Source organism: Schistocerca piceifrons, chromosome X, assembly GCF_021461385.2.
Source record: "Schistocerca piceifrons isolate TAMUIC-IGC-003096 chromosome X, iqSchPice1.1, whole genome shotgun sequence".
NCBI lineage: Eukaryota > Metazoa > Arthropoda > Insecta > Orthoptera > Acrididae > Schistocerca > Schistocerca piceifrons.
In genome coordinates, this window is record NC_060149.1 from 516172340 (window position 1) to 516185670 (window position 13331).

The following is a 13331-nucleotide window of genomic DNA, read 5'->3' on the forward strand; positions in this document are numbered from 1 at the left end:
GTTATAGTGGAATTCTTTCCTTGGAAGTGCATGTCAAACGCAATATATAATCCCATTTACAAGTGTGTGGTTACCGCATCAGTATCATGTATACTGGTCAAGAGGGAACCTGTTCCCTATGTAATGAAAGTGGACACGTTCGTTCTAATTGTCCGCGGAGGGTTTTTGTATTAAAGCCGTCATTAGTGCAGCTTCACAAATTGACGGTTGCTGATCTTGTTCCTTCTCCTCCCGCCGTCGGACCTACTTCTGCTTCGGATTATAATGTATAAACAGTCAGTTCTGATAATCGTGTCAATGAATTTCCGCCTTTACCTCCGCGACAGGTTCTGAATCCTATTGGCCCCAGGATAGAACTTATAACGGCGACAAACAAGCGACACCGCACTCAGGAAGGTGATGGTGAGGATTTGGTTGTACCTTCTGCGCCAACCTCCTCCGCATCGATTGTGTCCCCTGCTACTCTCGATGCTACTATACCTCCCCTCCGTGGTACGATGCGTGGCGAAGAAGTTATCTCCAGCATCCCTCCTGGTCGCGAAGTGGCTCCTTCTGAGCTGCCTGTGTGTGAAGAGGGAGCGGAGCCCCCCGTTCGTCTTTGTGTCCTCCGTTACAGCCTAAGACGATGCAGTGTCCTCCTGTTCCTTCGTCTTCCTGTATTTGCCGCCTACAGCAGCTCCCGAGGAGAAGAAAATTAGCGACCAAGTATCACTTGTTGTATTGGTAATTCCACAGAATGCTTCCGCCTTAGTGACTGGCATTGCATTACATGACCCTAGGTCTGGGGGGGTGGGGGAGGAAGCTGTGCCTATGACCCCTCCCAAGCCTCTGTCTGCAGAGGCCGCCATCTCACGTAGCCGGCAGAAACAGCGTATACAACTTGACCGTGCGGTGGCTCGTAAGAAATCTAAGGAAATAGGTTGCGATGACGTGGGTTATGGTCTCCCGATGTGTGATTCCACTGTGGATTCCACAGTGGACCTTGACTCTCAGCTGTCTACATAATTCTACTCCGATATTCCGTACATCTCTGTCCAGCTGTGATCAATTACCCAAGCCTACACGTTCCTTTCCTTAAACGTTAATCGTGTGGAATAAGAATTGCGATTGGCTTCGCTGCGTCAGTTCATTTATGATTCATGTGCGGACACAGTTTTCTTACAGGAGGTGCTATTTAGTAATTTCTCCTTATCTGGTTTTCGTATGATATTTAATGTAGCACCCGAATATTCTACGGGGACCGCCTTATTCTTTCGCGAAAGCATTCCTATTGCTGAAGTGGAAATGGTGGATTCTGGCAGGGGCATAGGGTGTCAACTTTTTAATCTTACTTTGGTTCGTTTATATGCCCCTACTGGCACTGGTCACGTGGTGGATCGTTCGCGTTTTTATGAAGAGGATATTGTTTATTTGTTGCGTAAGAGTCCTCCGGGTATTCTGTTGAGTGATGACTTTAACTGTGTATTGCGTCCTGTGGATCAATCTCCAAACCTTAATTTCTGTCTCGAATTACATGAATTGGGCCGCTCCTTACGCCTAAAAGACGTCTGGATATGTAAATACCTGACATTAGTTAAATTTACCCACTTTACTGCGACTTCTAGTAGCAGGTTAGATAGATTTTACTTATCGGACTTCCTGAGCGATAGTATTCTTAACGTTGAAGTTATCCCAGCTTCCTTTACGGATCACTGTGCTGTGGCCATAACTCTCAATCTTGAATGGCAACCAGTCAAATTGTTTCGCCCCCGTGGATGCTAAACGTCGCTCATCTAGCTGACCCTTCTCTCGATGACGTGATGCAAGTCATGTGGTTGCATACTCTACGGTCCACTGGGAAATACTCCTCCACCCTTGACTGATGGGGCAACGGCCTTGCCACAGTGGATACACCGGTTCTCGTCAGATCACCGAAGTTAAGCGCTGTCGGGCGTGGCCGGCACTTGGATGGGTTACCGTCTGGGCCGCCATGCGCTGTTGCCATTTTTCGGGGTGCACTCAGCCTCGCCTCGTGTTGCCCATTGAGAAGCTACTCGATCGAATAGTAGCGGCTCCGGTCAAGGAAAACCATTATAACGACCGGGAGAGCGGTGTGCTGACCACACGCCCCTACTATCTGCATCCTCAGCTGAGGATGACACGGCGGTCGGACGGTCCGATTGGGCCACTTGTGGCCTGAAGACGGAGTGCTTGACTGGTGGATATAGCTAGCGAAACCGAGGCTCACGCAGACTTTGATACGTTTCTGTGCTGCCAAAGCGCGAGACTTTCGAAGAACTTATGAATATTACTATTCCATCCTGCGTGAACTTTATGCTGCTTCGGATCAAGCCCTCTGCGAATTGCAGATGTTAGGCCGGTAAGGCAAAATTGTTAACCGTGAAGAGAATGGAAATGGAAGGTTTGAAAATCCGATCGAAGTCGCGATCATTGGTGATGGAAGAACTGACTTCCTTATATCATTTGCTTCGGTATCAGATCCGTCGCCGACGCACTTGTATTCATTCTCCCACGACAAAAGATGGATGTATCGTAATGGCGCAAGCTGATATAGTGCGTATCTTACACCAGTACTATGTAGAAATCTACAATATCGAGGAGTCCAGTAAAACCCTTTACGACCCACTTGTCAGCATCTTGTATACGACAATTACATCTGAACAAAATGAAACGCTCTTAGCTGCCTTTCAGCCTGAGGAAGTTTACAAAATTATTGTGGGATCGCCTTATCAAAAGTCCCCGGGTCTAGATGGACTTCCAAAGGAATTTTACGTGCGCCTTTGGCCGTTGTTGGGTGCTACCTTTACCTCCCTTCTGAATGAGGTGTTACAGGGTAGAGTAGTGCCGCCCTCGTTCAAAGTGGGAAAAATTGTTGTAATCCCGATACACACTGGACCGGCTGCCCCTGATCACTTTCGCCCACTAACTTTGTTAAACTTTGATTATGAGACTGTGGCGAAGGCAGTTAATAGTAGGACGTCGGCTTTGATGGATACGATTGTTACAAAACATCAAAGCTGCGTACCTGGTCGTACCATTCTTACCCCTATATTAAAGTTTCGTGATATGGTTTTGGTTGCTGCTGTAACGTCCGTCCCTTGTGCTCTTGCTTTTTTAGACTTCAGTAAGGCATTTGACCGTGTTAATCACGACTTTCTGATTCCGATTCTGGAGGCAGTTGGTTTCACTATTGACACGCGACGAGTGCTCTCAAATCTGTTTACGGGTATTTCGGCTTCGGTGGTTGTTAATGGCCAACTAACGCCCCTAATAAGTATCCGTAGGGGAGTGTCTCAAGGAAGCCCGTGGACGGTAACTGTTTGTGTTTTTCCTGGAGCCCCTACTCCGCATGCTAGCATCCCAGCTGACAGGTTGGACGCTTTCCGGCGGGACTATAGCTGTTCGTGCATATGCGGATGACGTGATTGTTCTACTTCGCAATTCTGCTGAGATACCTCGACTGAAGGCTGTCATCAATAGTTTTTGTCGGAGTTCAGGTGCAAAACTTAAGCTTCTTCCTTTGCGAGGTTTTGATGACGTGGTTGTTCCATGGGCTACTGCGCTGGATCTGTATACGTCTCTCGGTATCATCATTGATCGTTGTCCACTCAAAATGGTGGCGCTCAACTGGAAGTCTGCTACGAAAAAAATTCAGGGAGCTGTATTAGAGCATGAAAGGCGTTCTCTTACTCTGCTCCAGGAAGTCCGAATACTGGATACATATGTCTTATGCAAAGCTTATTACGCGGCCTAAGTTTATCCGCTTCCCGCGACGATAGCAAAGAAACTACAATTTTCTGGTCGTTTCTTATGGAAAAGACATATATTTCGCTTACGGTATGAGGTGATCACGAAGCCTCGCTCCTTTGGGGGGCTGGACCTGACTGATATATACAGGAAGTCGCAGATGCTATATGTACGTCGTACTATTTTGACGATGACTCAAGAAACTCACACATTCACATCTCATTTATTTTTCTTTGTCTGTCCCACTAGTCTTGAACCCCCTATTGATATTGGTCGCATAAATTATAAGTTAAAACACATTCGTGACTTCTATCTTGCGATGAGCTATTTATGGGCTGAAATCATATGGAGACCATTAAATTCCTACAGACTCGTGGGGAAGCAGTCCATTGCCCGAAACTCGTTGAAAGAGGCTCGCCGCAAACAACCTGAACGAAAGTTTGGTTTAATATCAGTCTTCCGATTTTGCCGATGTGAGTAGCGTCCTCGTGGTACAAGGTCGTAAATAACTCGATTCCAACGAACGAGCGACTTTTCCGTATTGGGCTTAGTGAGACGGATTTATGTAGTCGTTGTACGTCTCCCGATACGATACGACATCGTTTTACTTGTGGAGGTCATAAGGCAAACTGGTGGTTGGATCAGGACACAATTGGCCTTCCTTACTCGGTCTTCTGAGACTGCCTGCACTACGGACATCATAGTGCGCCCAGATTCTTCTTTCTTTCCACAGTCAAAAACCCATACCGTTATGTGGTTGCTGGGCCATTTCGTTCATTATTTTGTAGAAGGCGAGGGGGCGATCACATGAACGTCATGCAGTACATGATCACGGCCTATTGGACATGCTGGCGAATGCCTCGATACCGAGACCTCTTCGCCAACATGGTGAATCTTGTTTTTCATCGGTAAGGTGTTGGTTAATTTAATTCATTTTGATGATAAGTGTTTTTCTTTGTTATGTATGTTTCCCACCTGATTTGCTTCGGTTTGTTCTCTCCTTGTTTCCCTGTTCGTTTTGTTTTGTGTTTTGACTCAGCATCGCTCTATTGTCAAATGTGTATCGATGAAGTATAGATACACGGGCGCGTCTATGATCCTTAGCTTTTCCTAGTTTACTTGTAATTTTTCTTAGTTTGCTATTTGGAATGTAATCTTGTTTCGTTTTCCTACTCCTTTTAGATTCAATTATGAACTATAAACAACACAAAATAAAAAATAAAAAAAATTAAAATTTACTAAAAAACCATATCAAAATAGTTATTGATACATATCTTATGAGCTTGGTGGTGGTTTGTTGGCTACGTTCTCGTTTTTTTTCTTTTATTTATTGTTCTATTCTCGTAATAAATTTTTTCTCCCTTTTGCAGCCTCTATTACATGATGATATGACTATGGTCTACTGAAGTGTCATGATAGTACCAAGTCTTTCTGATAATAAATAAAAAAGAAAAAAAATGGCTCAGTCGGATAGAGCGTCTGCCATGTAAGCAGCAGATCCCAGGTTCGAGTCCTGGTCGGGGCACACATTTTCATCTGTCCCTGTTGATATTAATCAACGCCTGTAAGCAGCTAATGGTCTGAATTTCGTTGTAATTTCATAATAATTTTTGTGTTGTTCGTGGCGGAACAGGCTTGGATTGGCTGAAGAAAGCTGTCAGTGGCCTGTGATCTGAGATGAGATAGAAGGTCGACTATACAAATAGTGGAGAAATTTAGTGACTCCATAAACAATGGCGAGCGCCTCTGTTTCCAGCTGCCTGCGATTACACTGCGCCTTGTTTAAAGTTTTGGAAGAAAAGGCTACAAGCCTGTCAGAGCTACCAATCCTGTGGAATAGCTTCGATCCAAGCCCATAGGATGACGCATCAAGTGCTAAAACTACTGGCTTGTCTTGGTCAAAGTGGACCATACAACGATCACTGAGAAGATCATCCTTAAGTTGCTGGAATGCGTCCTGAAAATCTTTGGACCGTAAGAAGCGAACACCTCTCCAGTGTAGGTGGTTCAACAGGGCAGCAGTTTGTACTGTATGAGGAATAAATTTGAAATAATACGTCGGTTAGCTCATTACTGCCTTTAACTCCTTAAAATGACGAGGCGCCGTCAAATCCCTGAGTGACAACAAGTGCGATTGCGCTGGATGGATGCCCTGTGAATTAATGATATGAAGAAATGAGCATTTCGCTTTATTACACTTGGTTCCCATGTCCGAAAGATCTTGGGACAAACAGTCAAAACTGGATAAATATTCCTCTGGTGTGCCAAAAGAAACTACAGTGTCATCTAAATGATTTACACACGAAGGGACCTTCGCTGTTAACTGATTCAGAAATCACTGTAAAACTGCGAGAGTTAATGCACTGCCGATTGGGAGGAGCTGGAACAGATATAGACTCAAGTGCGTGATAAGTACAAAGAACCGTTTGGAATGTCATTCAAGGGTAACTGCGAGTATGTCCCCGGGAAATTTATTTTGGAAAACAAGCATTCCTGTCACAATCTGTCGATCAGTTCATCAGGTGAAGAAGGGGAAAAGAGTCCATCTCTGTTTTGAGGGTTGATAGTGGTTTCAAAGTCTGCTCATAGCTGCAACCCACGCGATGGCTTTTTGATAACTGTCGGGAGAGATGCCCACTGACTGGCTGAGATCTGTTCAGCAACACCACTGTCTTGCCATAGTTTCAATTCTTGAGCGACCTGATCACGAATGCGTTAGGGGACTGCACTATGAAACGGTGGTTGTGCATTATCTTTTAAAGTTACATGTGCTTCAAAATCTTCAGCGTTCCCCAGGCCTTCTCGAAATAAATTTCTGTATTGTCACATCACTCATTAATACAGTTGTGAGGAACAGTAGCATTGACTGGCAACACATTGTCCTGAATGTCCAGGTAAAACAAGTCAAGTGAGGTCAGATCAAAAAAGTTCGGACTGTTCCGAGAACACGGTACATGAAATAGTAAAGTTCTAGTAACATTAAGAAATGTTGCTGCCAGTCTGCACACTCCCGACACTGGGATATTGTGTCCATTGTATGCTGGCAGAATGGCAGTAGGCTGCTGTAGCCATGAGCTGCCTAACAATTCATAAGTATTTCTGTTCAGCAAAGTCATGCAAGCACCTTTGTCTAATTGTAGTCTCACAGAATGCTCTGCCGCACGTAGATGTACATACAGTTTATTTCTCTGAAAGCAGATCACTTGTGAACGATTCTGTTTACTTTAAGGGTAAAACACTGATTGGGCCTCCCCCACCGGCTCAACTGATATGACATTTACTTCTTTTGAAGAACACTGAAGTAGAGTCTCACTGTCGCCTGCCACGGCTGTTTTGAAATCACGCTTGAATATGGCCCCGTTTGCCACAGGAAAAACATTTTGCCTCTCTGCGTGGGTACTGCTAACGGTCGTGCACTTCGGGAACGACTTCCAGATATTAGACTGCAAAGTTGCGAGGTGTCGGGGCTAGCAGTGTATTTAACACTAAATTCCTCTAGAATCTTCATATGGAAATGATGCTTTAAGCCCCCCCCTTTTCTAAATCCGACTTTTGTTGTTGCACATGGATCAAGAAGAAAAATAATAAACATAACACATGAAACATTTACAATACGTCAACTTGGATACTCAAATAAATGCTGTGAAGGTGAAGTTGTCCATAAACTAGATTGTGACATTTATGACCAAGTGGTATGTGGAGCCAATTCCTTGCAACTCAAATCTTACGAGAAACACCCAGCCAACCCAACATTAATTGCTGCTACTGTAGTGAGAACTCAGACAATGAACACCCAAGAAAGAACCACATTAGAAAAGACGGGAACAGGCGCGCTATGCAGAGCTCTGATTGTCACATATCTAAATTCCCTAATCTGTGGGTGCTGCGGACATACATTATCAAGCTGTCTTCTTAACTGCAAGGACACGATCTGGCATACCGGAGGCGATGGCTGGTTGCTTCGACGTCCCGTTGTGGTGATGATAATGTCGCGAGTATAGCCCAAAACAAATTATCCTGGTCTGGTTGCTCCAGACTAAAGACTTCTAGCAACACAAATGCGCCTCTGAGGGAGACGAAGAAGGCTCGCTACACAATCACTGACGGTATAGTGATTGATTTTAACAAGCGAAGTCACACAGTAACTCCGATACAGTCAACTTTAGCCAAAACTGCTCAAGACGGGCAACGTAGGCCGCTTGTACGTAGAATGCTCAATTGCCAACTGTACTCGGAAAGTTATGTTGAAGTCGGAACTTCAGCTATTTCATCAAACAGTTACAATTAAACGAAACTATATTAGACAACCAACGGAAGGCAGGCTGTCCAGAGCAGCGAGAGCTCAGTCTTGTAACCTACTCTGACCGAAAAGCGAGAGCCGACTCTCTCAAGAGCACCCGTACAAGCCGAACACAGAACATTCCCGCCCCCACGACAGTGGCTGTGGTTAAAACGTGCCAATCAGCAACTCGAAAACCGGTGGAAAATTCCACTCTACTGCCGAAGCACAACTATTCCACCAATGGAGATACTTGGCGCCAATTTCTGCGCCTCTGAGCAAGCCAATCACAGTTGTAATTTTGCATAAAACGCGGGAATTTGCCTGCCAAGACTGCCTGGGAACACAAATCATTCCCATGCCTCGCTGGAAGTCCGTCAGAAAGTGTTTTCACTGTGTTTCTGCGAAGCAACGGAATCTCTAGCCCAGCCCCTCCGTCAGGCCCCTGTGGGCGTGTCGCCGCCGCTCTTATGACAATGTGGCATCTGGAAAGCATGCACTCGACTCCCTCACACCCGTCGGCTTAACCCTTTCAAGATCGGCAGAACCCGCCAGTCACCGGACCACCCGGGTGATGAGAGACGCTGCGTGGGAAGTCAACATGTGAAGCAGTACCAACTTTTCACCACATGCAATTAGAGAGGAAAGTATTCATATCTTCTGAGTTCTCAATACTAGCCTTGTAATGACAATACTCGGCCATACTTCCCCAAACCGAATTACTCAGAGTTAGATATAAATAAGAGAGGGGGCAAGTCACTGTGTGCATCTAAAGGCATACCACCTCTCAAAGTGGCAGGCGCACGGCGTGACTGATTGTTTTTTAACAATGGGCTTTGCCTGCAGCTTGACCTCTGAGTAGAGAACTGAGTGCATTGTGTACTTTGAACTACAGAAATGGTCAGAGCCTCTAAATTTACCTCTCCAATATCTAAAACGTTCTGAGGTTCAGTAACAGAAAGGGCAGTTTCTAACTTAGGATATGGTAGCTTCAAAATTGGAGTGTGCATGCGTGCATCTCATACATTCTGAGTAATCACACCACGGATTATGACGCCACTTGTGTGACGTCACATGGACACTTAAATATGCAATGTCTGGTAACACCTCTTAGTTCTGCGAGTCATTGTTTAAATGTCTGTTCCGATTGCTTCCTAAACCAAAAGAACTTGTATTTGGCAGCTGCTACATGCACCTGAGCGCCAAGGTGCTCATATAACTTCTAACAAATAACACTCAAAGTCCTCCGGCCAAGAGTCCGTAGACATTTTGACACACAACATAAAACACCAACATTAGTAAGGAAATAATCTTTGCGCTTCGTATCTGCTATGTCGTAGGCGGAGAACTGCGCTACAAGTTGAGTGGGTATTCAGCCCAGTCCCCTCACTGGCCGTATGTTATCGGAATTTGGGTGTGCCCGTAGTATGTTGAGTTGTAACTGCCATTGAAAGTACTTGCGTCAGTTGAATAACTCTCCGCCCAAGTTGCTGAATTTGTTGCCTCTGCAACTGAACCACATCATTTACAGAAAGTTCTTGTCGTGGCACAGACATAACAATTCCTTGACGCTAATACACACAAAATACACTTAACGTCGCCCTTGATGAAGGAAAACACAGCACCGTAGGTTCACGAGACTCGTCACCACCGTTGGGTCGCCGCTTGAAGTTAGGAACGAACAGTGGTAAAACAGTAACTAATGATGACACAATCTCAACTAAAGTGGGTTTTATTCTTCGAGACACACAACTTGCAAAAGATTGCAGATCACGTGTGTATCATACATCAACACGCTGTACAGAGGATGTGGTGTCTGAGGCACGAATATTGGCACTAACATGCAGAGCTCTTCTGCATGGAATAGACGGGATGTACTGATTCCACAGACGCTTGTTAGCAACTCCGTGACACAGGCGATAGGCTTCGTCGTAATCCGACTCGCGGCTGAACACACATTGGCCGCTTAGCGCTCTGGACGGAAGTGAATACTCACCGGCAGCAGCGGCTCACTGAACTTTACTGAAGGTGTGCCGGAGACTGTGTCATTGTTTGTCGGTCTAGCAGGCAGCGACTTTCCTCCTGGAAGTCGAACTGGTGGCCACTGTGGGACAGTGGGACGTTTATTTAAATATCCCGATGACATCACAGAAACTTTTAACTTCGTATATTTATTAAAGTATGCATATTTGCTGTCGTCTGCCTCTTATGCCTGCTGTTTACGTTAAAGCTCCACAGTCACTGTCACAAATTCTTCCGAACACTGTTTTTCCCTCGTTTATCCATAAATCAGTGTAATATTACTAAAACTGGAATTGCAGAGGCTTCGTACATGTTGGTGTAGATAGTGAATTATAACTGTTAGGATACAGTGAGTTTGTGTCGTAATGGAACTGGATATTTTCCATGCTAATCATCCTGCTTAGAGGCTGGCGTAATGTACAAGTTCCCTCTGTTATGATATTCCCACATCGCAAATCGCTTGTTACCAAATGATACGGAACTGTGTAGGCATACAGGTCTAAATGTCTTAACAATAGTACTCTGCAGGATATTTTTTTAAATCATGTTGAAGGTTGTCTACTTCGACAAACGGTAGTATTACGCAGACTGCTAATACTATGTCCTTTGGTCAGGGCAGTTTAGAAAACTAGTAAGGTGTCTGCCAAATCGTAAATCGTGTTTTAGTCTATGTAATCGACTCTCAAATTAAATAATTAAAACTATAGGCAGACAGAACTCACATCTTCTTGGGTACAAGTTAGCAAGGCTTCCACCACTATATCTGTTTTCGTACAGAACTAAAATTTCCACAACTTTAGCAACGAATAGCTATTAAATGTAGTACATTGCAGAACACTGTCCAGCAGTTTACACTACAATAAAAGCATGTGGAATGGGATACAATGTAGAAAAATAGTGTTTCTGCGAAAAATGCCTAGCACCACCATAGTGTTATAAATAGTAGGTTCACATAATGTTCTTTAGTCAGGGAGACATGTATCAGGCCACTTTGTAAGAGTGTTAAGACAAGCAATTGTGTGTGGTTTTTTGTACGTATAGTGTTACTGTCAGCACCAAAAAAACCTCCTTAGAGAGGAAATTTGGTCGTGCATATTCATCAAAGTAAATGGTGTCCTTTTAATGCGAGACGTTACTCTAAATCCTGAACCAAAATTTCTGTGAATGTGGTACCAAGAGAAACTCATGCAGCAACTGGACTATCATTAAATTTATTTTCGCAAAAGTCACTCATATCATCCGTATTCTGTTTTGAGCAACGTCATGGTACTTAAAGAGTGAGAGAGGATTCACCTTACCCTGTGTTTACGGATGTCACAAGTTTCTTTTTCGACGAAGAAGACGAAGAAAAATATTTGTGTGTGTGTGCGTGTGTGTGTGTTTTTATAATATACTGAAAAACGGATTTACAAACTTTGTTTAACGATTTTTCTAACGGTGCACAATCAGGGGTGACTGGAAGTGTCAAAAGTTCACATTCCACTGCTGAAGGACATTCCTCTACCAGCAATAGAGGGAGAACTTCTTAGAGTGTAACTACTCGTGCTGGAGAAACGTCAGAAAAATAGTTAAACAAACCTTTTCCGAAGATGCAGAGACAAAAGCCAAAAGGTAATACATAATTTCCATCAATGTGCAACTTTATGTTTGTGTGCCAACGCCGTGACGGAAACTAAATAAATCAGCAGAGCATAAAGAAGGCAAGGGATTCTTCAATTGTTGCTCACTAAGGAGCTCACCAGGTAAAACACTCAGTCCTGTGGACAGTACACTGTGAGATAACTATAGATAGCCGCTGTGGGGAATGCTCTGATCTGTTGTACACCAGCTGTTGAAAGTTACTTGGTATGGACTGTGGAAGTCAGATGACAATGAGTACATTTGAATAGTATGCTTCTAGCTGTCTATTGAGTTCTTAACGTCACTGATTCAGCGCACATCTCTGTATATGAGAGTAAGCGTGTCAGACTGGCATGCGGGGAACCCGGATCTACATCTACATCTACATTTATACTCCGCAAGCCACCCAACGGTGTGTGGCGGAGGGCACTTTACGTGCCACTGTCATTACCTCCCTTTTCTGTTCCAGTCGCGTATGGTTCGCGGGAAGAACGACTGTCTGAAAGCCTCCGTGCGCGCTCGAATCTCTCTAAGTTTACATTCGTGATCTCCTCGGGAGGTATAAGTAGGGGGAAGCAATATATTCGATACCTCATCCAGAAACTCACCCTCTCGAAACCTGGCGAGCAAGCTACACCGCGATGCAGAGCGCCTCTCCTGCAGTTATTCCATTCTCGGTAATGCCATGCTTATTTCTTTGTTAGAAGGACTGGAGCAAGATGCACTCTGCCTCGTGATGCCAACTGAGGAGGTATGAGGGTGGGAAGTAGCTTCTCGACGGTGTGGGAAGCTGACAACGCCCAAGAGTGTACTATGCAGACGCCACACGCTTCAAGCCACATCCGACAGACGCCACTGACTGAGGATTATACGACTATTTCCTTTACTTTACGTCTATGGTCACAAAATTTTTTGTCAACGCATTACCGGTTTCGGTCTATAATGACCATTTTCAGATCTGCAGCAAAATACGGGAAACATAAATACATTAGCAGTTTCTCTACAGCTTAAAACAGCAAATAGACCATAATGGAAAGTGCTACTGCCATACATATGCACTTGTGTGCTTTAAGTATTAAGAGGCATACCAACAAAACTGCTTAACTGGAAGAGTGACTTCGTGCCCAGTGCCTACTCTGCTTTGCTTGAAAATGTTTTACTTTAATCACAGATTTTTTTTTCTTTATTGTAATTTCATTCCCCTGCCCCATATGGGCAGCGAAGAGCTGGCAACGGCACATTCCACCGCTCTTCACCCAATTGGTTTTATAAAAGTGCAGAAGGGTGAATGTATAAAAAGAGGGGATAAAAAGGGGGACATAAAAAACACAGTAAATGGAGATGATGGGAGTTAAAATATACACTAAGATGGGGATATGCACTGGGGGACAGTTAAAAAGTCGACATAAAGTTAAAAGAACACAGCTGGAAAATCAAAGTGCACTTAAAAAAAAAACACTGGAGGCAATCACAAGTTAAAAGTTGGCCACAGGACAAAAATCACACAGAGCATGACACTTAAAAAACCATTGGAAACGTCAGAGCATTCACGAAGAATAAAAAAAACCGCTTGTAGGGACCTGCGGAGGGACTGGAAGCTGGAGAGGAGGGAAAAAGAGGGGAGGAAGTCGCGGTGGAGGGCTGGGAGGGGGGGGAGAAAGAG

General features: G+C 44.4%; 1 pseudogene; it reads left to right on the forward strand.

Annotated features, from left to right (window-relative positions):
* Positions 1–1865: 1865 nt before the first annotated feature.
* On the forward strand, positions 1866–1983 carry LOC124723334 (annotated as a pseudogene).
* The last annotated feature ends 11348 nt before the right edge of the window (positions 1984–13331 follow it).